Genomic DNA, 23,279 nt, shown 5'->3' on the forward strand with positions numbered 1-23,279 from the left:
CCTAACTGGCTCAGTCACTGCCAGTTTGATCTAGGCTCTTCTTGTATCTACGTTTTTCAGAAAGTTTCCGAATCCCTCAAAAAGGTGCTTGCCCCTCATTGCTCATTTTAGCCTGGATGCAGTTTGAAATGATAGGCCAGAGGGGAGACATTGTTCACTGGTGTTTGGGTGGAGATTGAAAGGTGTCCCGATGAGTTCTTACTGAAGACTTTGGGTGTGAGTAGGTCAGGCTTCTGTGGTTGAGCTGGGCTGGTTCTTGGGGAATCCTGATCTCCTAACTGGCATTCCTCACCTCCCTGTTCCCAGTGAAGGTAGATGTACCATCTATGGACCACCTAGTGCCTATAGACACTGCCTCCCAGCCCGTCCCTGGGAGCCTGTGCTCAGATTGCTCAAGGCAGCTGCCTTCTCTTTCCTTATAAGCTGGGCAGTTTTGGGTGTTTTGGAAACTCAGCTTGAGGTCACAAAATGACATCACTGTGTGTGTTGTTGCTCATGGATCTAACTTTGATTCCTTGTAAAACTTGGCCATCATCAGCCATTGAGTAGCTGTCCCCAAAATCAAGGGACATTTCTTGTTTCCAGTGACGGCCAAAACTCCCCTCCCGTTATCCCCATAACTTCAATTAGCCAATGAGATTGTGGTGCTCCTGCCACCCAGTGTCCACCAACGCTCTCAGGATGGTGCTTCCTGCCACCTAGTCAGTGTAGACACAGCTGAGGTGTGGGCATCTTCTTCCCCTTTTTCCGTTGCTTCCAAAGCTTGCCCGACAGTTTTCTGTAATTGAAAGCAGTTCTCAAGTCATGGCTGTTGAGACTATTCACGTTCTTTTTTCTTTTGGTTTTTCAAGATAGGATTTCTTCTTTGTATAGCTCCCTGTCCTGGAACTTGCTCTGTAGACCAGGCTGACCTCAAACCTGTTTCTGCCTCTAGAGTGCTGAGATTAAAGGTGCACTCCACCACTGCCCAGCTAGCTTTTCACATTCTAAACAACCTAAAGCCTGCTGAACTTCCTGTTCCTTAATTTGCTTACGCCTCCCGAACTGTAAAGTACTTACTGCCCAGAGGGTGTTGGTTGTTCTCACAGCTGACACTGTTGGACCTCCCAGCTAGGATAAGGCCTTGGACCTTACATGTGCTGTGACAGGCAACAGAAGAATTAGGTTTTTTGTTTTTTGTTTTTTTTAGATTTATTTACTTATTGTGTACATAGTGTTCAGCCTCCTTGTATGCCTGCAGGCTAGAAGATGGTTGTGAGCCACCAAGTGGTTGCTGGGAATTGAACTCAGGACCTCTGGAAGATCAGCCAGTTCTCTTAACCTCTGAGCTCTCTCTCCAGACCCGAAGAATTAGTTTTCAAGATCATTTTCATTCTTGGTGAAGGGAGCTTGTTTCCAAGTTAATTAATGTGTTTTATTTATTACAAAGGTAGTAGTCAATGGAATGGAGACCTTCCTTCTCGAAAAGTGACAGCATCCCAGAACCTCCCAGATGGCACATGTTGGCACATGTACCCCATGTCTGATGTGGGTTACTTATTCTGCCATGCAGGGACATTGTTGTGTGCGTGGTTCTCACCATGGAGCAACCAAAGCACGTTTTCCATACCAGTGAGCCAGGCCTTCCTGGAGTAGGCTTGTACTTAGTGGGCCAGCTACATGATACTCAACTGATGCAGGAACCGAGACAGCCCCAGGTCTTAGATCACCATGGGACCCAGAAAGTAGAGCCCGATAGAAGAAGCTGCACCCCTCCAGCTGCTGTCCCTCGTGCTACGTTCATCTTTGAATGTGTGGTCAGACAGCCCCCAGTATGCACATCTCTTCCCCCTGCTTACTCAGCTGGCACGATCTGCACAGTGCCTACTGTTCAGTTTATGTCTGCAGCTCAGTGTGTAGCATCATACGCTGTCCCTGTCCCCAAGGGGAGGAAGAGATGGTAGGTGAGGGTTAGGCTGCCCCTCCCAGGTGACAGACCTTGCTGAGAGTAGACAGCAGAAAAAGAAAAAAAGGCGGAGGACAGGCCGCTAGGCAATTCCGTACTGAGGCTGCTTGGGATCCTGTGGTCCCCGAGTTAGAACCGGTGGTGATCTTAATCAGCTAAGTCATTTCTGTGTCTGCCTGTATACTCCTGGAAGTTCTTAGAGAAACCTGCCAAGACAATTTCCCCTGGTGCATCCTCGGGGCACCGCTCCACGGCACACTGTCAGCAAGTATCTGCTGAGACAAGTATCTGAATTTAAAGTTAGGTGTTCTGTAGCCCCGCGCTCTGTAAGGACCTCCTCCAACCTTGGTTTGCGATTGAGAAACAGTGCAGCCCAAGTGCACATTACCACTCAGTTTCTCTCCCCCCACCCATGTCTAAAAGGGTCAGTTTTGTCAATCATGCGGGCAGGTAATTTTCTTGTCATTTGGGAGTTGTTTTCTTAGGAGACATTTCCACTTTGCAGCCTAGAATTCACAGAGGTCCAGAGAACCACCTGCCTCAGTATCCCGAGTGCTGGGATAAAAAGATACGTACCGCCACACTTGGAAATTTTTTTAATGTGTGTGTCTGTGTTAGAAAGAGAGACAACCATTTTCTTCTACTGAGCAAATCATTGAAAATGGGAAAAGGGATCCTATAACACTTTAGGACAAGCCACCCTACACGGGAGTTCAGCTGTGTTGATAATTAAATCTCAGTTCCTAAGAGTATTGAACGCTCACTAAACGTCAGGAGGGAAGGCACTGGGGAAGGTGCCTATGAGATGGACTTTTAAAAGCTTATAGGAGTTTGTCAGACAAGCACCACTACCTCAGAAGGGTGGCTCTCTGGATGTGCCGTATGCTTCTGCCATTGGAGGCTCTAGACCACTCAGGCTGTGCATGTCCCTCTGTTCCTGACCCTTGAGAGCCTGGAATGTCTGCATTATACCACCTTTCTTACAGTGGGGAGTTTGAGCTGTAAGGTCGCGGAGGCGTGCAGTGGGCAGAGACTTTCTGCCTGTTAGGAAGCTAGGGCATCTTAGATCTGAGTGTCTGGGCCTGGACACTCCTGCCTATATTTAATCCTAGCACTCTGGAGGCAGAGGCGGTGGGAGCTCTGTGACTTCAAGGCCATCCAGGGCTACTCAGTGAGATCCATGTCCCTCTCTGGCTCCTGAAATTGTATGGCTGGAAAAGTCGTGGCTAGTTAGGAAGTTGGGAAGCTAGTAAGCGATTTCATGGCTTTTGTAGGTATGTGGATTTTGTTTTCTTTGGTTGGTTGGTTGGTTGGTTGGTTGGTTGTGGTAATGGTGATGAAGTTTTTTAATTTTTTTGTTTTTATTGAGCCATATGTGTTTCTCTGCTCCTATCCTTTCCTCCCCTCACCCTTTCTGTCCTTTCCCATGATCCCCGTGCTCCCAGTTAACTCAGAAGATCTTATCTTTTTCTCCTTCCTATGTAGTTCTTTGTATACCTCTCTTAAGGTCCTCTTTGTTGTCTGGGTTCTCTGGGGTTTATGGACTGTAGGCTGGGTTTTCTTTGCTTTGTGTCTAAAAGCCACACATGAGTGAGCGTATGTGATATTTGTCTTTCTGGGTCTGGGTTACCTCGCTTGATACTGTTTTTTCTAGATCCATCCATTTGCCTGCAAATTTCATGATGTCATTTTTTTTTAACCACTGTGTAGTACTCAGTTGTATAAATGTACCACATTTTTTAAAAATCCATTCTTCAGTTGAGGGGCATGTAGGTTGTTTCTAGGTTCTGGCTATTATGAATAATACTGCTATGAACATGGCTGAGCACATGTCTGTAGTGGCATTTCAATTGAATTTTTTAGAATAAAGACTGCCTGAAGATCTGAGAGTAAAACAGTCCTACTGGTCAGCCTTACAGGCCAGGTTATGGTAACACACACCTTTAATCCTAGTAGCCACAATGACATGCACTTTTAAGCCCAGTAGCCACACTAGTTGCAATAGAAATTGGGTGGTGCATTCCTTTAATCCTAGCCCTAGAAAGGAATATAAACCGGGGAGGGGCAGGGCCCATCAGGGAAGGGAGGCAGGAGAGACAGCTCTCAGACAGTCTCATTCTGAGATTCTGGGAGACAGAATAGTGATTTCAGACTAAGGTCAAAGTTGAGAACCAGTGGCTGGCTGTTTTGCTTTTCAGATCTTGTTGAACTCCAATTTCTCTCTGAGTTTTATTAATTGTGCTTCATATGTCCTTGTGGAATGATTGAGCATCCTTTGGGTATATACCCAAAAGTGGTTTTACTGGGTCTTGAGGTAGATTGTTTCCTAATTTCCTGGGAAATTACCATATTGACATCCAAAGGGGCTGTACAAGTTTGCACTCCCACCAGCAATGGAGGAGTGTTCCCTTTATCCCACATGGTAAGGATATATGTTAACCAAATGTTGGAATCCAGGTTAACTGGTGAGATTTTGGGAGGGCAGGTTTGTGATGATATTTTGTTTGTGAGCTAACAAATAAAGCTTGCCAGAAAAAGTCAGAGTGCGGAGCTACCTAGTCCAATAGTTAGCCAAAGAGGCCAGGCAGTGGTGGCACACACCTTTCTCTAATCCCAGCAGAGGCAGAGGGATCTCTGAGATCCCTGGGCTCCACGAAACTGATCCAGTCTAAAAGAGAAACAGCCAGGGGGTGATGAATTACAGTACGCGGGAGTCACACACTTTTAATTCCAGTACTAGGGAGGTAGAGACAAGAAGGGCTATAGCTGGGCAGAGAGGAATATAAGGCTGGAGGAGACAGGAGTTGAGGTCATTCATCTGAGGATGTGTAGAATCAGAATACCCCACTCGGTCTGAGGATTTCATAGAGGTGGCTGGCTGCTCTGCTTCTCTGATCTTTAGGCTTTCAAACACCCCCCCCCCCCATATCTGACTCCAGGTTTTTGTTGTTGTTTGTTTTTTTTTTTTGGTTTTGGTTTTAGCTTTGGAGCCTGCCCTGGAACTAGCTCTTGTAGACCAGGCTGATCTTGAACTCACAGAGATCCGCCTGCCTCTGCCTCTGGAGTGCTGGGAATAAAGGCGTCCACCACCACCGCCCGTCGTGACTCCGTGTTTTTATATTATTAAGACCTATCAGAAATTGCACTACACAGATTGGAGGCAGCAGTTCATTAGTGTCAAGTGTGTCTCTCGCCTTCCTAGTGGGGTGTCTTCCTATGTGGGCTCTGTAGTGGCATAGCAATCCCCACTGGTGGAATTCCATCTTCATGGGAAAGCCAAAGAAAGTTGGCTTTCTCTCTCTCGGCCACAGGACTGACTTCACTGCCCAGCTCTGCTGCTGCTCTGCCTCTATGAGAAGCAGGTCAGGTGACTGGAAAGATACCGTCTATTTCCCCCAACCTGGGTTTAAATGAATGTGAGTGCTGTTTAATGCAGTACCTAGCCTCATATTGCATTTGCCAAGAAAGTGCGATTTTTATTGAACATTAGGATTGAATTCTTAACTGGGTAATCAATTTCAGTAGTGAGTTAAAATGCCTTCTATTAATGGATAGCTGCAGCCGTTCCTCAGACTTGCAGGAGACCAGCACTTGTCAGCATTTATGCTAATAGCACGCATAACCCAGGAGCTTATGAAATGCACTTTATAATCCAGTATTTCTTAGAACACTTGCTAATACTTTTTGCTTGAAGGTATTGATTGTTTGGTCTCTTGGTGTGCTGTGTGGCCCTGTGAAAGAAGCCAAGTGACATTTTCACGCCGATGACACTTATCACCTTCCTGGTTTTGCACTCTTGGCTTCATGTCAGAGTGGATGGAAAGGGTCCATTTGTTCTGGTGCTCCGCTGTTTAATTTGATCTGCCGTGCAGCTACAGCAAGACAAATAGTATTTTTAATGAAACCATTTAATAACCTGGTCGCTTCGAGTTGAAAGCATTGGAAAAACGCAATTAAAGGATGGCTGGATGTAAACAGAATCGGCGCTTCATCCTCACTGACTCTGTTCATTGTGTTTCCAGGGTTTCCTCACCGTAAATGGTTGTGAACCGATGAAGCTGCACCCCCTCAAAAAGACGGACATCCCCTCAAGTGAGGTGTAGTGTTTGTGGACGCATTTATATCGGTGAGTTACTGTAAAATATCTCCAGGTAAAAGCTGAGTTTTCTAAAATCCCTTTTGGAAGGTGTTTTCAATTAGCAGATGACTATGGATCGCTGGCAGCCTCTGGATGCTTCCCTGGGATGTCTCATGGCCGGATCATATTGATTGTCTTTCAATTAATTGCATCTGGTATTTTCATTTATCAAAGCAAAATACATGTAATTAACTCTGAAGCAATACAGTCCAGTGGCAAGAGATTCGTGCTGCTGCTGCTCTGGAGATAAGTCAGCAGAAATGATCCTACAAGGAAACGGGAGTCAGGATGGAAATAGTAGTAAGACTTCTCGACATATTAATTAAAAAGAATAAAAATGAATTAGGGAGATGGTTTCTTGCCATTCAGTTACTTTGTAGGATGGTAGATGGCTGTCCTTAAAAAGGAAGCGGCTGGCTGGCAGTGGTGCTTATCCTCCTGGAGTTCCAGCCCTCAGGGATGTCTTGTGAGCTAATGATTTTTTTTTCTTCTCCCCTGAGGGAGTCAATGGGAGACTGTGGGTGGAGGTGGAGGAGGTATGTGGCAAAGAGCATTCTGATTGGGCATGGTTCACTCCTGCACTAGCAGCGAGGTTTGGGGTTCTTTATTCTTAACATGCCTTTTGCCGCCGTACACTAAATATGGGTCTTTCCCGGAAGGCTTCCAATTGTCAACTTCTTTGACGGGATTGATTCCTGCCGGGCCCCACCATCCCTGCGCTTTTAAAAAATACATATTTCCCCCTTGAACTGACAGTGTCGTTCAGAAATGGAGAGTCAGTTGTGAGCCTAGCTTATTCTTCCTGTATAGTTTAGAGATTCGAGCTGTGGTAAAGACGGTCACAGTTGGGCCACAGCTGGCATGCCCTGTGGCCTCTAGCCTGACTTCTCAGCTCCTAGGAACAGAGAGTGGTGGTGACTCTCGGGACCAAGCTGAGTCTCAAGTGGGAACAAAATGGCAGAGGGAGATTATAGGGTTATAGATGGGAATGGTTCTATTTAGGTGGCTCCTTTGCTTTCTCCTGGAGCAAGGTCAGTGGGAGCGAGGTCAGTGGGAGCACAAGGTCAGTGGGAGCGAGGCTTGTGGGTGCCTCCCCTGCTTATTGCCTATCAACAAAGAGCTTCATTTTGGGGTATTGAAGGAAGAGAGTATGTGGGCTGAGATTCACCTCTCTCCCCACCCTGTGTGCCCTCTCAAGGTTCAGTTTCACTGACTGTGGAGACCTTCCCCAGGTTAAGTTGGTGATCACTCACATTGGTGACTTAATGTAGGAGTGCTTTGTGGCTTTTAGACAGTTACCAGTCTTTGTGCGTGTGTAGGGGTTAGTGGTTGGTGGACTTGGAATACCCATGAACCTTCTGTAGGGGAGGACATATGAGGAAAGCCTCTGCTCTGGCTAGCTTTATGTCACCTTGAAACCAGCTAGGGTCCTTTGGAAGGAAAGGACAAGCCTGTGGGATATTTTAATTAGTGATTGATGTGGGAGGGGCTATCAACCTCTGGTTGGTAGTGCTGGATGCAATAAGAAAGCAGGCTAAATAAACCACGAAGAACAAGCCAGTGAACAGCACTCGTCCATGGCCTCTGTGTTGGTTCCTGCCTCCAGGTTCCTGTCCTGCCTGCTTCTGAATGATGGACCGTGATGTGGAAGTGTAAGCTGAGATATTATCTTCCCCAGGTTGCTTATCGTCGGGTTTAAAACAGCAATAGAAACCCTAGCTAAGACAGCCTCTTTCAATTTTTTCTTGACTTCCGCCTTTCAAGTCCTCATTTCACTATTCCCTTAGGGCAGTGGTTTTCAACCTTCCTAATGTTGTGATCCTTTAATATTTCATGCTGTGGTGACTCATCCCTATGAAATTAGTCCAGTGCTACTTCATAACTGAAATTTTGCTACTGTTACTAACTGTAATGTAAATATCTGATGTGAGACCCACAGAGGTTGAGAACCATTACCTAGGGAGGCCTGTGCCAGTGTCTGCTGGCTCAGGAGATCACAGTCCTTATGGGACGGGGCTGGTGTGCAATCAGTTACTACCGAGAGCTTGACTGTGTCTGGTCCTACTACAGATGGACACCCAGCCTTACCTGGGTCAGGGAGCCCCTGGGCTGGGGAGCAGTTCCTCAGAGGGACTCTTGAGAGAAGAAAACACTTTTGTAAATGTCTGTAAAAGAATGGGAGTCACATCAGAGCTCTTACAGATGTTTTTACATGGAACGATGGTGTAATCCTGGAGGTGCAGTTTTGTGGGAAGTGGGTCTGGACCTTAAGCACACTGCTTTTCTCTTGTTTACCCTTTCCTTCCCTTCTTTTCTCTTCTTCCTTTTCTTTCCTTCCTTCCCTCTCTTCCTCTTTTCTGTTCTTTTTTTTTCTTTTCTTTTCCTTTTTGTTTATGGGTGTTTGCCTGGTGGCTTCAGAGGCCAGAAGAGTAAACCTGATCCCCTGGTTCAAGAGTTAAAGATAGTCGTGATTTGCTGTGGGTACTTGGAACACACCCTGGCCCCCTCTACTAGAGCAGAAAGTGCTCACAACCACTGAAGCGTCTCTCCAGCCCCACACTGCATGTAACAGACAGATCTTGATAGAGATTTGGATCCCTGGAGAGTCCATCAGAGGTGATAGTACCCACTGCTGGTCACTCGATGTGGTAGAAGACGGCCTTGCCATGGTCTGTCATGCAAACCAGGCCAGGCTGACGACCTGAGCTGGATTTCAGCTGTCCAATAGAACCAGGTGAGGTTACCATTCTAGACACTGGACTGCTAATCTGTTTCTGGCAGGAAGTTACCTTTCTTTCACGAAAAACAGAAAAGAACAGTCTTGCCTTATTAGAAACGAATGCCCATACTTGGGATCCGATGGTATGGGTTGAGGTGTCAGTGTGTTAGACATCAGGATCCTGACCTTTGACCTCCTGGGGGCTAGTGCTCTTGAAGAGGGCTTGTGATCCTGCTTCAGTTATGTCAGGCTACCGGGGTGAAAAAAGCCAAAAGCCAAAAAGAAAACTGGTTTCTGCTATAACTTGATTTCCCCAGCAGAAGCCAAGCACATGATAACACTCCAGCGTCTTGAGAATAAATGGGAGCGTTAGTGGGCCCACACTTCTTCTCCTGAGAACTTCAGAGTCCAACTGGGACTTGCTCTGGGAGCCCTCTCTGCTTCCTCAAGTGCAGGGCTCCCCACTCCTGCTCCTCCCGGTGGGTTTGGCTGCCTGCTATGTTGTCGGTGCTCTCTACCTCCTGCCCCATCCCATTCTTGGCTTTCTTCAAGACTGAAGAGGATACAAATGAGACAGCCTCAATTTTCACTTGGGCACTCGCGGGACAGTTTGTCTGTTTTCCAGGGTTCTCCGCCAGCGTGGGATTCCTTCTGCAGGGCCCTCCTTTGTAAGATGTCTTCCAGCAGACTTAATTTAGCATTGTCAGAGAACCCACAGTCTTTAGGGTTATATGCAATCTACACTGGTAGATACAGAGATACAGTCACCTCTTTTCCCTAATGACCAGGACTGAGACTCTGCTGTGGGTGGGCTCTGGCCCTCTATATCCAGGTGCTTGGAGACCTGATCAGGCCAGACAGGGTGATTGGTCACACAAGTTCATGATCCACTTGAGGTCTCCCCAGTAAGTAGGTTGAGGAACCACAGACAACCTTCTGGGGGAATGCTAGATGCAAACATCAGTGATGCCGCCTCCCTACCCTTCTGTCTGAGGCATGGAGTAGAAAGGAGAGGGTCTGACTTGTTGGGAGACACGATGCTTTGTTGTCCGAGTCCTTGGCTGTGGTTATGTATGTGTATAGTGAGGAGGCAGGAGGAGGAGCTTTCCTATTAAAATTGTAGCTGGATTTCAAATTAAGATAGAGCATTTAATTTTATGTACATTGGTGTGAGGCTGTCAGATTCTTGAGTTACAGACAGTTGTGAGCTGTCATGTGGGTGCTGGGAATTGAACCTGTGACCTCTGGAAGAACAGTCAGTGCTCTTAACCACTGAGCCATCTCTCCAGCCCCACAAGATTATTTCTCGTGGACAGTTTAACATCTAAGTGTTACCGTTGCTGGCTTTTTGACTATTCATAAATGCGTGAGACTGGTAACACCTACTTTAAAAGCCTGCTTTTATTTTTAATTTTGGATATACATGTGTGTTTTAAGTGTGTGTGGGTTTGTACGGAAGTCAGAAGCGAGTGTAGGATTCCCTGGAGATGGAGTCTCAGGCATTTGTGAGCCACCTGACATGGGTGCCGAGAGCCAAATGGGCTCTTACCTGCGAACCATCTCCCTACCTCTTTCTTTTTTTCCTTCCCTGCCTTAACCATGCCCTCAGGTCAAGTCACTTTGATTTTTATGGCAGGACCTCCTCCATGATATGCTTGGTCGTGCCTGGCTTAGGGAGCAGGAGGGCCGAAATTTGAAGTTGCAGTGCTTGGCAACGCTAATGAAGTCCTAACAGTGGCTCTAGCTTCAGATGGCCTCAGAGATGGTAGCTATGAGGGAGCTTACAGGGTTTTTGTTTGCTTGTTTGTACATCAGTTTTAGGCCCTTCCAAAGCAGTGCTGCAGGAGCCACCAGGAATCCCGTGCCCTCCTAGAGCTGGGCTCCAGCTGGTGTTTTATCAGGGTCCAGAAGAAGGATGCTCTTGGCCCATGGCTCCGCCCTTCCCCTTGGCATTGGTCTAACCCCAGTCTAAAACACTCACTCTCCCTATTGATTGACTCGTTTATTTTTGGCAAACTTGGAGACTCCCACCTGGCCCCAAGCTGCTTCCAAATAAAGTCTGAAAGCATTTTGCAATTCACTCTTTCCACATGGCAATTAAGATAGTTTTCCTAGACTTATATCAGCTAAGGATAAATAGCCAGCTTTTAAAAAGAAAACGCCATGCAGCTTGCCTTTTCGGGGTACAGCAGTCCATGAGACTGTCTTCTGTGAGTGACCATTTGTGAAAGGAAGGGAAGCGGGACCTACCTCTGAACTCTTTCTGAGAAGTAGCGACATTTACACCTCTTTCATAGTGTGGTTTCTTTTAGCACAAGGAGTGGACAAATCAACCTCTCAGCAGTGGACCGTTGAAAAGAAATGGTGACAACATGTGGGGTTAAGTTGCAGAGGCTGTTTTTAATCATATGTCTGAAAAAAAAAAAGAAAAGAACATTAGTGAAAAATGCTAATGGGCAAGGATTAAAAAAAAAAAAAAAGAAAAAGAACCCTTGGCCGGAGAGCCATTTGAGTGCCTGGTAGAGGTATCTGATTCCCATTTTCCATAGATGTATTTGCTGTCAGCAGTGTCTCTCTCATGGGATTCTTCCCGGCCATCCTCCTGTCTGGACTATTGGTTCTGGCATCCCTGTGAGGTTCCCGTTGGATCTGCTTAGAGAAAGACTCTCCCAATGCCCCGTGCTATGTGTTGGTGTTTTTGGGATGAGAATGTAGGTGAAGCTCCCTGCCTCCTGTGTCCTGTAACCATTTGGCTTAGTCTCTCACGGCTCACACTTTAGAGAAGTGTCCCAGAGTCCAAGTTAGGTTTGTTCTTTTCTCGAGCATCCAGTCACATTGTGTCTGGCTCCAGGTGTTGACCAAAGACACAATCCACTTCCGTATAAGTCAGGGATTTGGTAATAAGCTTAGGCAGGAGTCACAGGAGATGGGTGGGACCTTACATCCCATGGAGACCTTGACCATGTGTCTCCAGGAGTGTTGGCTGGCAGCCCTTGGGTTGGCCTTCTTGGGGACATGACTTGGGATGTTCACTGCCGAAGAACCCCTGTCTAAGTACATTGCTTGTATTAGCGATACTTCCTTGAATGCAGGAAGGTAGCCGATTATGTGGCGTGGTCACTGCTGGAGCAGTAGCCAAGGATGCTAGTCTCCTCTGATGGAGCCTCTCTCTGTCCTTTTTGATGATTCTAGTGGGGAGTGAGACTATTCAAAAGGGAGGTAGGGTAGAGAACCTGAGCCCTGTGTGGCTTAGGAGCCTGCCTATGCTCTCCTATCCCTTGGGAGTGCTGGAACCTCACAGATAACAGGGGTTATGATTCCGCTGCCAGGACTAGATCCAAGTAGTGACCATGAGGACAGCACAAGAGCTTAAGTGGCTTTCTCAGTCCCTTGGTAGCCAAACTCAGATGGCTATCAAATTCCTTCAGGGACCAGCATGGCAGCTGCCTGTGTTGCTGCTATCCCCGGCCTGGAAGCTTGTGTTTCCTGTGTAACTGACAGCCCCAGTCGCACAATTGTTTGAAACCTTCCCTTGGATGAGCACACAGTACCCAGGCTTTCTCATGATCCAGTTGCTACCCACTGCCGCTCCCTAATTACAACCAAGGATGACCTCCAAGCCGCAGCGCCGGGCTGCAGCTTCCTCTAGGAACATCCATATTGATTGGTGCCCTGCACTCCCCTGGGCTTCTGGAGCAGCACTGTAGGGCATGATTCAAGCCAGAAAGCCTTCTGTTACACAGAGCAGATTGACGCGGCACTAGACTTGGCCAGGAGACAGCTCAGCGCTTTGTGGAATTGCACCCAAGCAGTCTTTCTCCAGCAGCCTTGGGGACTTTGACTGCTCTCTCTTGTGTTTGCAAAGGAAGGTATAAAATTCCAGGGCCTCGGTGAGGGGTGGAGGGGCAGAGTCCTGATACCTATCCAAGAAACTGGACCTTGACTTGCTCTGATGACAGTGGCCTTTGGGTAAAATTAAGCCATCTTGAGCTTAATTCCTGAGATCCCATTCTGATGTCAAATGGAGTTAATAGTGTTTAATCTCATGCAGTTAGGTTTCCATGAAAGCGTATCAAAGAGGACTTAGTGAGTACCTGGTACACTTAAAGAAATCATTGTCATCGCCAGGAGCAGCCATAGTGCATGCCAGAACCCTGGGTTCATCATGGGAGGGGCTTCCCCATCTAGAGACATAACTCTCCAAGGTGCCACACCTGTGGTCAAATTGTAATGAAAACTCGGCAGACAAAAGAATAATAGAATGCTTATTTTTTTGACTACAACATTTTCAGTGAGTTCATGGCTGTGTGTTTTCTTCCTGGGACTTACTGGATGGGTTGCATCCTCCCTTTGCATCAGCAGAGGCAGGTTCGGGGTGTCCCCAGATTCACGTCTAATTCTTGCTCACTTTTGTGGGGATGTGCGGCAACCGTGTTGCATCCGTCGCCTTAGCCACCTGCTCCTGTGACAACAAGCGTATACAGTAGAGTTGACTCCTACCTGCTAATAACGTGCATTCATTGTGTCCCAGTTGATAGCTTGAGACCCCACAATTTACCTGAAACTTCTGTCTGTCTACTGCAGGCTGTTGGCTTACAAAAAAAGCAATTCCTTGGGGTCCAGGATCTTGGAAACCCAGCCATCTCATGCAGGCCACCTTGTGTGTCATAAGGCCATGAGACATTCACATAGGGCGTGCAGCCATCCACACCATCGCAGGCCTCCGTCCTCACAGACTCAGCAGTTTTTGCTTATCCCCCCAAAGACTACATCTCCAAATACATAAGCACATCTGAATGTGGGGTCAGGCCTCCCAACACTTGAACTACTTGAACTTCATCTCATACATAGCAGGACCCGAGGCCCACTGCAGCCTCTCTCTGTCTCTGTCTCTGTCTCTGTCTGTCTGTCTCTCTCTCTCTCTCTCTCTCTCTCTCTCCAGCCTGGGAGAGAAGTACATGATAGGGCTTTATCTGGGAGCCACGCGGGGAAGAACTGGTGAGCACCCACCACTTCACATGAATGGCTGTTAGATTCAGGTCACTGGGTTTGGACTCCTGCATTTTATGGCAAAGTCTAAAAATGCAGATTTGTAACAACGAACGTTAATGAATTCAGACTGTTTGAATTTCACGCTGAATAATGGCTGGAGTTATCAGAGCCCACAGCTTTTGAGATCTGGGATCATGCAATCTTTTCTCAAGATTAAATTGATAGAATGATGTAATCCCGAGTTACTTTTAACAACGGTATTGGCCGTAAAAAAGAAACACACTTATTAAGAGAAGAATTTAGTAAAAACAGTAATATCTAGACAATCTGGCGTATATAATCTATTCAGTAACTTTGAAAATGCCACATCTCATTTTGAATGCAATGTTGCGCCCATAGGTACCGAATGAAATACCTTGTACCCTAGGGCTTCCTCTTTTCTACATTAAAAATATTCTATTTAAATGCAGATTTTGATTTGCAATCTAGGATGAGAACTCTAGAAGAATACGGAAGGACAACTCTGCATGTAATAACTTAATTTTGGTTTCACATCTTACTCTTGTTCTTTCTTCTTGTCCTCTCCTCCCCCCACTTCCCCCAAAGGGTCATGTCGAAACACACAAGTAAGGAGAGAGCTTGAAGTTTCGGAGAATAATAATGTTATTATACCTTTGTCTGTCTTAGCATTATCCTCTGTCCTTTCTCCCTCCCCCACACACAGTCAAGTTGAGGAAACACAAAAGGCTTTGGATTTTCTCACATGACAGGAGCCTGAGAATTTCTCTTTTTACACTGAGTTAATTGCCACAGTAGGGGATGGACGCACATCCTCGAATCCTGTTAATGTTTATATTCTGTGTGTATTAAAGCCCATTTTAATTTTCAAATTTTATGCTCTGAATTTTGTGTTATTAGCTGCTTACCCTATGCTCCCTCTTTCCTCCCCTCTGTGTGTATGCTCATACATGTTTGTGCAAGCACAGGCACATGTGTGCATGCATGCGTGCTTGCGTTCCAAAAGACAGCCCCTGCTGTTCTACACCTCTTTTCTATTTGTGTGTGAGTCTCTCTCTGTCTGTCTCTGTCTCTCTCTCACTCACTCTCACTCTCAACTTCCCAGGTATGCTAGGCTGGCTGGTCAGCAAGCCCACTGATCTCCCTGTTTCTGCCTCATTGATGCTTACACCCCAGATTACAGACACATGCCACTATGCCCGGTTATTTCCACGTCAATTTGGGGGGTGGGGTCTAACTTTGGTCCTCTTGCTTGGCAAGGCAAACCGCTTACTAGCTGAGCTACTTCCCATTCCCTCCCTTTACTTTTCTATAGACATTCCCAAGAGCTTACCTGGAAAGCCAGTGGAACAGCCTCCAGGCAAATGTTAGGGAGCGTGTCAGGGCTCCCCTTCACACAGCGCAAGTGACTTGTTTGATGTTGAGCTCCAGTAACCAAAGACATGCATGTATAGCTTTTGACATTCTACTCTTAGAATTAATTAGGTGTCTAATCATTATAAATACCGTTTTCTTTCGCTGCTGTCGGCTGCTAATCCTGCCTCTCTTGCTATATACACTTGTCAGTTTCAAACTGAGCATTGTGTTTTGGCTTTTATGATCTGTCAAGGGAAATGGAAGTAAATTCTTTCTAATATGCTAATTGGTCTATTTGGGGATTTTAGAAACAGACATCAGCGTGTGCCAGTAACACAGTTGATAGCCTCTGCTCATCAGCAGGCAAAGCTTTGCTTTGTTCACGTCGTCTCGGGGAGGCTTGCTATGTCTTTTCAGGGCTGCCCTGCCACATTTGAGGTCCCTTCTGCTGGTGCCTAAGACCTGGGCCTATGACCTTGGGGAATATGTTGAAGAGGCTGCTGGCCAGGGTGGGCTGGGTTGTTGGTCCTAAGAAGAACCTCTGGGCTCAGAGCGACTGTGGACCAATGTAGTTCTTGGGATGCGTTCCTTTTCCTCTTATTCTCCGTTATTGATTTAGCTGGGGGCTTTTGGACAATCCAGAAGCCCTTGTTTCATGCAGACCCTTTAATGGCCCCCCTAGGCAGCGAGGCTTGGCCTTCTTTGTTGGAGATGAGGGGCCTCACTGTTGGAGAAGGACATTTTCCTCCTCAGATGGTTGGTATAGGGCTTAGTGGAGATGGTGGTACAGGGGATGGTGTAGAACAGCTCAGTCAGAGTTAGAGATGTGTGTGCTCGTCAATAAAGGTCAAGTGTTGGGTTTCCTTTGCTTTTCTTGGTCCACAAAGCAGAGTAGGAAGGGAAATTTTCAAACTTTCACTTTTTTGCAGGGCCTGAGTGGTCCTACCAGTGGCCCTGGAAAGTCAGTTGTGTGCTCTGTGTGAGCTGGAAACACACGTGGCCAGTGCATGTGGTGCAGCCTGCAAGGCTGGGGTCACAGCCTTATGCAGTCCTGTTAGCCAGCAGAACGCTGAGGCGTGCTGACTCCATGGCACATGGCAGGAGCAGAGGTGGGATTTGAACCAGGTCTAGGTTCGGGCTGAACACCTAGCACATTCTGGTCTTCTACCTTCCTCTGAAAGATGGACTTTGAGTGTGGTATGGGATTGGAAGCTGGGGACCACATGTTTGTGGGTGGTTTTTCTCTAGCCTGCCTCTGAGGTACCCCACATTTGTCAAATGATCTTTTGTGCTTGTGGCTCCTACTGCATGAAGTTTCAACCTTGTTTTTCACAAATTTAGCCTGGTAGGGGTGACGACAAGCCAGGAGAAGCCTTGGATTTGCCTGCTATTGCCAGAGCCTTAGGTGGACCAGTGTAAAAGGACAGCTCACAGGCTGTGCTGTCCCCCACCCCACCCCCATCTACTTCTTAGCTCCAGAACAACTCTGTGGGCATAGCCTCTCTCTTCCTCCAGGTCTTGACTTTCATTACGGGCACCCAGGAGGCACAGTGAGGGTCACCCATCCATAGTCTAACTGCTCAGCCTGTATGCGCGTTCTTCGACTGTTATTAATGTTCAGCCACATTGGGAAGGGGGGTGGAGGGCACATATTGACATATCCCCATGAACACACAAGAGGAAATGGACTACAGGTTCCCAGGCCCAGAACTCAGCATTCTGTGGTTCATAGCAGTGGGTTTTCATCAGTGTGTCTTCCTTAGTGTGGAGTTTGGGGTCCGTTTAAAAGATTGAGATGGGGACTATGGAAATGACTCAGTGGGTAGTAGTAGGATTTACAACCATGAGGACGTGACTTAGATAGAGTCCTCAGCACCTACATTAAAAAAAAAAAAAAAGCCAGGTGTGGTTATGAATGCCTGTGACCCAGTGTTGAAGGACGCACAGAAGGACCAGTTGTGGTATCCAAAATGGTGACATTCTGGTTCAGTGGGAGAGTCTGTATCTCAAAGTAGAAAGTAATAGAGGAAAACCTTGCATGTCCTGCTCTGGCCACTGCATACACACACAAAGGTGCATTCCCACACAAAGGTGCATGCACACACACATACACCACACACATACACCACACACACAAAGACAGTTAAAAAAATAAAGGTTCACATGGCAGGTCTTTTATGAATAGTGACTAGGATTCTCTCCCCCCCCTCCCCAATCCCTTCCTTTCTTTGCATCTAGATCTCTTGGCAGTAACAAGGGAAGCTTGACCGAGATTGGATCTTCAGTGCTTCTGACCTGTTATTTCTGTCTGACTCCCGCAGGCGCATCGAGATTCACTCATGTGTAAACACTCAGACACATATTCAACATGGCTGCATGCTCATATGCCCACGAATGCACATAGCCAAAATTTTGGTTCGACCTCGCTTATGCAGGCAGAGATAACACAGCACGCACGCATGCACACACACACACACACACACACACTCAGTATCAAATAACACGAAACAGACACACATGTGCACACCCCAGCACACCTGGACGTGCCCGGTGTGAACTAGGTGGCATTTGCCTGTGGTAGTGTACCTGAGGAGTTTGTGGTGCTGAACATAGCAGTTCCTATTTCTGGGGCCTTTGCAGCCTCTGAGGGTTGGGTGCAAAGAGCCGCCATGCATTTTGTTTCTGTGCCACAGAGAATTCTTGGACAAGCAGCTGTCCATCCTAACGGTTTACTGAGATGCTTCTAGAAATGGTCCCTGGTGATAATTCCACCAGGCCTCTTGCTTCTCCTCTTCCTCCAGGTTGATGAGTAGGGCCAGTTTAAAATTTTATAATTGGATGTAAACAAGTCAAGTGTAGAACCCTGCTTTACACGTTACCTCCAGCAGCCCGGCCACGGAAGAGATCCGATCTGGAGCAGATGATTTTATTACCCAACGTGAAAATCAGGAGCACACACATAACCAGGGAGTCAGCAGGTTCATACACTACTATCTCATTAAATTTTCAGGCAAAAGCTGCAAAAATTAATTGGAGGCGTGTAATAGTTTAGAATGTGAGCTGGCTTACGGTGATATAAATTACGGGAGGAGAAGACAGCTTTATATACTGAGAGAGGCGAAACTGGTTTCCTTTAATGAGAAGAGATAGGACGCGGAGCTGTTTTTTCATTACCGATGCGCTCTAAAGTGTTTGGACTTCGCTGATGAATAGAGTTAATTCGCCGCTACACTTCCAATAATTCATGTTGCACAGTTTAATGACTTCTAGATAAAAACAGGATTGAAATGTTAATTTCTCTGAAGAAATCGGGGGCACTCTTGTATATCAGACGGCCTCCCTCGCCCCTGTGCGTGCCTTAAAACACTAGTTCATTCCACTAAACAAGTGTCTTGGACATGTTTCTTGCCATAGAGATGTTGGCGTTTCTTAACCGTGTCCGTGCCCCCTTTCTGCAGCTCAGCTGATGTGTAATTGACTGTCTTAGGCAAGAATCTGTCAGAGGAGCTGGGTCAACATAACTTGACCTGTCAGTGACCACAGGCCGCCACCTCCCTTCTCAGGACAGGGAACTTATTTTTAGACTTGATGTGGCTGTTGTTAGCCCTGGGTTTGATCGAATAGATTAGTGTCTCTACTTCCCAGCTGGGAAGTAAGAGGTTGGGATTGGTCGATACTGGACTTGGGGCAGTTTGGTCTCAACGTGAAGAATTATTTTACATTTATTTAATAATTGTGTGTGTGTGTGTGTGTGTGTGTGTGCGCGCGTGTTTGTGCAGGCTTGAGCCACAGCATGTGGCTTGCGGGTGTCCATTCTCTCCTATCCAGGTGGGTTCCTGGGATGAAAAGCTCAGATCATGAGGTTTAGCAGCAACTGCCTTTACCCCCTAAGTCACCCCCGCCAGCTCTGATGGAGAACCGTTTTATCATTGTTGATGATTTTTGTGTCTGTGTGGTTTTCTTCCACCGAGGATAGATGAACACTGAGTCCTGTGTGTCCTTTTCTCAGATGAGAGGGAAATGCCAAGTGTAGCACTGTTAACCTGCTGCTACGGTCAGGCGCTCAGATCTCCTTCCCTCCCTCCCACTATCTGGCCGTTCCTCCTCCCCCTCTATTTTGGAGACAGGGTTTCATGTATCCTAGGCTGGATCCGAAGTTTTGATGTACAGAGGATGACCTTTGAACTCCCAAGGCTCCTCCCATGTGCCACCTCACGGACTGTTACCACGTCCTCTCTCCCTGCCCCTACCACTACAGAAACAGTTGATTCTTTCCTTGGTTTTATCTCCCCTTGCCCTTACCCCCCCCCCCCCCCCCTTTTCCACCAGGCGCCTTCAAGTTAGCACGCCCTGGTGTCCCACATTGAATTCCTTAGGAATTTCATGATTCTCTTAAGGCAACCCTTCTTGACTTTGGGGTCATTGACATTTTGGGACAGACATTATCTCCGTGTGGGTTCTGTTGTGGGCACTGTCCCTAGTTGGCAGCCCCACAATGCAGTCAGTTGTCTATAGACACTGTCCCCTGGGAGAAACTAGCCCCTGCTTGAGTACCACTGGGCTGAGGGCTGTGGGAATGTATCATGAGCCCGTTTTCACACCCTGCTTAAACTTGAGCAGCTCCTTCCACACCGGAACTCACTTTTGTGGCACAGCAGTCAGCTCCCGGCCTTCTGCAGGATGGACTGGTGCTGTGGCCAGAGGCTCACATCTGCTCCCTTACACCTCCATGGCCGACTCAGGCCCCCGTGAGGGAGGAAGCCTCTTCGACAGAGACCCTGCCTCTGACATGGCCTCATGCCTGGTGCCTGGCTCCTTTACTCTCACGAGACTGATCGTGGCAGTGCCTTTGACAGACAGATTTATTTGTCACCTTGTCATGGTGACATGTTGGGATGGCTTCACCGCTCCTGTGCCATTGACACTTGGCTGTCTGAAGCCGGATGCCGCATCCCTCAGCCGGAGTGGAGGCTTATCAGCAGCAGGCATAACCTCACCGCCTGCTTCCCTGTTTCTTTAACTTTTAATTGAAACCGCTTAGTTACCACCCCTGCTGTTAGGAATCTGGGGACAATTAGGAAAGTCCCATCTGTCCTTTGAACCATATTATATTGCTGTTTCCCCCCCTTCACTGTCTCGAAGATGGCGAATCTTTGCAGCAACGTCTTTTCGTGGTCCTCTCGTTTCCCCACTGGCTGGGTTTTATCTCAGTTGAACGAGTTATGGCAACTCTTTAATTCAATTATTTTCTGTCGTAGGCTTGAAGATGATTTAGTCGAATCAAATGCTGGGCTTCTCTACCGCAAAACGGTGACTTCCCACAACGCTGGGGGTGGATTTTCGTTTTCACTTGCAGCCACTGTGGCAGGCGTTTGTGCTGCTTGCCCCCTCCCCCTCCCTTCTTTGGCACAGGCACCTAGTTAGTGTTCCTAAGCATAGATTGGAAACGGCAGATGCCATGGGCTTTGCCAGTCTTTCCCCAAGGCAAGGAATTATCTGTCCAATGATATTAGGTCAGTGAATTCCCGCCCAGCTGTGTTGAGGGGAGGCGGGGGCGGGGCAGCCAGGGTGACCGGAAGGCCCGGTGTAAGCCTCCATGCATGCCATAAACAATCTCTCTTGCTTTGGCATTTGACTCTGCATTTTAAAATGTGTCTGGAATGGCGATCCATTGCTCCAGCATCTTTAACCTTTGTGCCCTTTTAATGCGGGAAGTCTGCTGAAAATAGGACTTGCCACAGTCAGTGGCTGTCCCAAGTACACGGAGGTGGGCCAAATAGTCACCCAGGCAGGAGGTAGGGTTAGAAAGAACATTTAGCCCCTAGCCTTCTTAAGGGTTAAGTACTTTCCTGATAGGCCTGGAACCTTGGGTAAGGACACAGCTAAGATACTTGCAGGCATTTAACAGTTGCAGGTGAAGAACCTGGGCCGAGGCAGGAGAAAGTGGACAGGGGCTACCTGGTGTTTGGTCACCTCAGCTGCTGAGTACCGGGCACCATTCAAGGCCTTTATATGTATATGCTAGTGTTGGTAGCACTGAGGTGACCTGTGAGCCCTGTTAAACTTGGGGAGCACATGCTGTCCCCTGAGGAACAGGTCACACCAACGCTGCCACCCCTTTGGGTGTCACTGACCCCATGTGCTGTGTGAATACCTCTGTCGCTGGAGTATATATAAGGTGAGTTGTTTTGCACGTACCCTGGCTCCTGAGTGTATGTCCATGTTCACATTTGGTGCTTTGCAAAAGAAGCAGCAGCCTCCTCCATCCTCTTGGGACTTACCTGGACATAGATGCTGGCTGCGCAGTGACGAGAGCCATCTCTGTTCTACTCCAGGGCTGTGCTGAACCTGACTTGTACTTACTAGATAAGTCCAGGGGGCTGAGATGGCTGTGCATGACAAGCCTGCGTCTCTGGGTCTAGTCCAGCACTTGCGAGGCAGGCTGGAAGAAGATGAATAAGATGCTATGTCCGGGGGTCAATCCCTCAGAAACTTTAAGCAGACGTGGAAGCTGGTATCCACTTCCAAACAAACTTCTGGTCTAATTTCTCACCCACTCTCAGCCCTTAAAATAAGGAAAGAAGGAGTGCGCCCCCCCCCCCCCCCCGCCCCGGCTTGTTAACTTGTCTGTAGTAAGTCAACTTTGCTTTGCGATAAGGCAGTTGTACAGGGCTATCTTTGGGGTGCTCCCCATTTCCCAAAGGAAGCCATCATCCAGAAGTGGCTGGTTGAGCGTTGAGCATGAGCCGGCAGAGGACAACACTGTCATCTTTTCTGCCACTCGATCCCCTCGCTATGAGCTCCCCCTTAGTAGCTGGATTGCTAGGAGTGGTTTCTCCGGTTGGGCATTTATGAAGAGCTTACTATGTGTCGGGGATTTCACTGGGGGGGGGGGGGGGGGGGGCTTGGCCCTTCTTTAAGTACCCAATTGTTCCTTAGCTGTTCCGCTCCTGGGGCTGTGTCTACATCTGCTCTGGCTTGTCTGGAGTTCACATTGTCCTCTCTAGGTCAGCTACACTGTTCCTTGCAAGGTGTAGCTGTCACTATAGTTGGTCAACTTTTCAGAGAAAAATTCAGGCTTTGTTAGCCCGGTTCGAAGTTTTTATTTCAATTCAGATTCTTTTGTGTCTGCGGGTGTTTAGAAGCAGGATACCGTTAGGAGTGTTTCTTTTCCTTCTCCATCCTTTTGTGGTCAAGTACCGCTTTGGGGTGTTGTGTGTGTGTGCGGATTGTGGAAGATCTGTCAAAGGCAGATCTGTTAAAGCGCTATACGTCATGTTATCAATCAGGCACGGACGTATTCTATGTAGGTTTCAGCCTGTTTTGAGGTGTAGGTAACAGTGCCCCATGAGTGCTGCGACTCACTTGCAGGGAAGCTGCAGTGAGACTGGTCCAACCTTTTATGAAATGTGCAGTTCTGTGTGACGCAGCAGACTGCAGCAGAAAACAAGTTTGGGGCAGGAAAGTGAAGAGGCTCAGTTCAGCATTTTACCATTCAGCTTTTGATAATCAGACTCCTGGGGGGAGAGCTGAGAGGGCTCAGGAGGGCCTCTGCCATCTCCCCTCCGTCTCAAGCAGCTTGTTTGGGTGGCTGGCTTACACAGAACAGTGGTGAAAGTGGGGGTTCTGACCGGGAGAGAGGGGGAGCACGCGTGTGTGCCGGGGCTCAGTTGCTCTTCATTTTGTACAGAGGCAGGGTCTCACTTGAACAGGGAACTTCGCTAACTAGCCAGCGTGCCTTGGGAATTCCCTGTTTTCCCCTTTCATGAGTTGAGTTACAAGTTGGCCCATGGAGGTGCCAGGATTCAATCTCCAGTCTTCCCACTTACGTGGCAAGCAGTTTACCCACTGAGCAGTTTCTGGTTTTACTGCCAGGCAACATTGTGAGGTCATGGGCAGGGCTGCTGACTTCTGGAGACTGGAAGCACTAAGGTATTTCCAGGATAGCCGTTCTGCCACTGTTGACTCATCTCATACAGCGTGGAGACAGTGGGCAGCTCCCGGTCATTGGAGTGACTTAGATATCCCCCACCGAGTCACTTGTAACACCGGTTGTGTGGTGCCAGTCTCAGGAGCTCTCAACTTTGCAACGGAGGGTCCAGAAGGGGCTG

General features: G+C 47.7%; 1 protein-coding gene across 6 annotated transcripts in view; it reads left to right on the forward strand.

Moving 5' to 3' along the window:
• The window catches only part of Ctbp2 (C-terminal binding protein 2), a 135,993-nt gene that overhangs the window by 37,514 nt on the left and 75,200 nt on the right, over nucleotides 1-23,279 (forward strand). For all 6 annotated transcript variants that reach the window (XM_057777052.1, XM_057777056.1, XM_057777053.1 and 3 more), the window contains one exon: nucleotides 5,968-6,071. The gene's annotated coding sequence lies outside the window, so the exon portion shown is untranslated. The remainder of the gene's footprint in view (nucleotides 1-5,967; nucleotides 6,072-23,279) is intronic.

This window comes from Chionomys nivalis, chromosome 8, assembly GCF_950005125.1.
Source record: "Chionomys nivalis chromosome 8, mChiNiv1.1, whole genome shotgun sequence".
NCBI lineage: Eukaryota > Metazoa > Chordata > Mammalia > Rodentia > Cricetidae > Chionomys > Chionomys nivalis.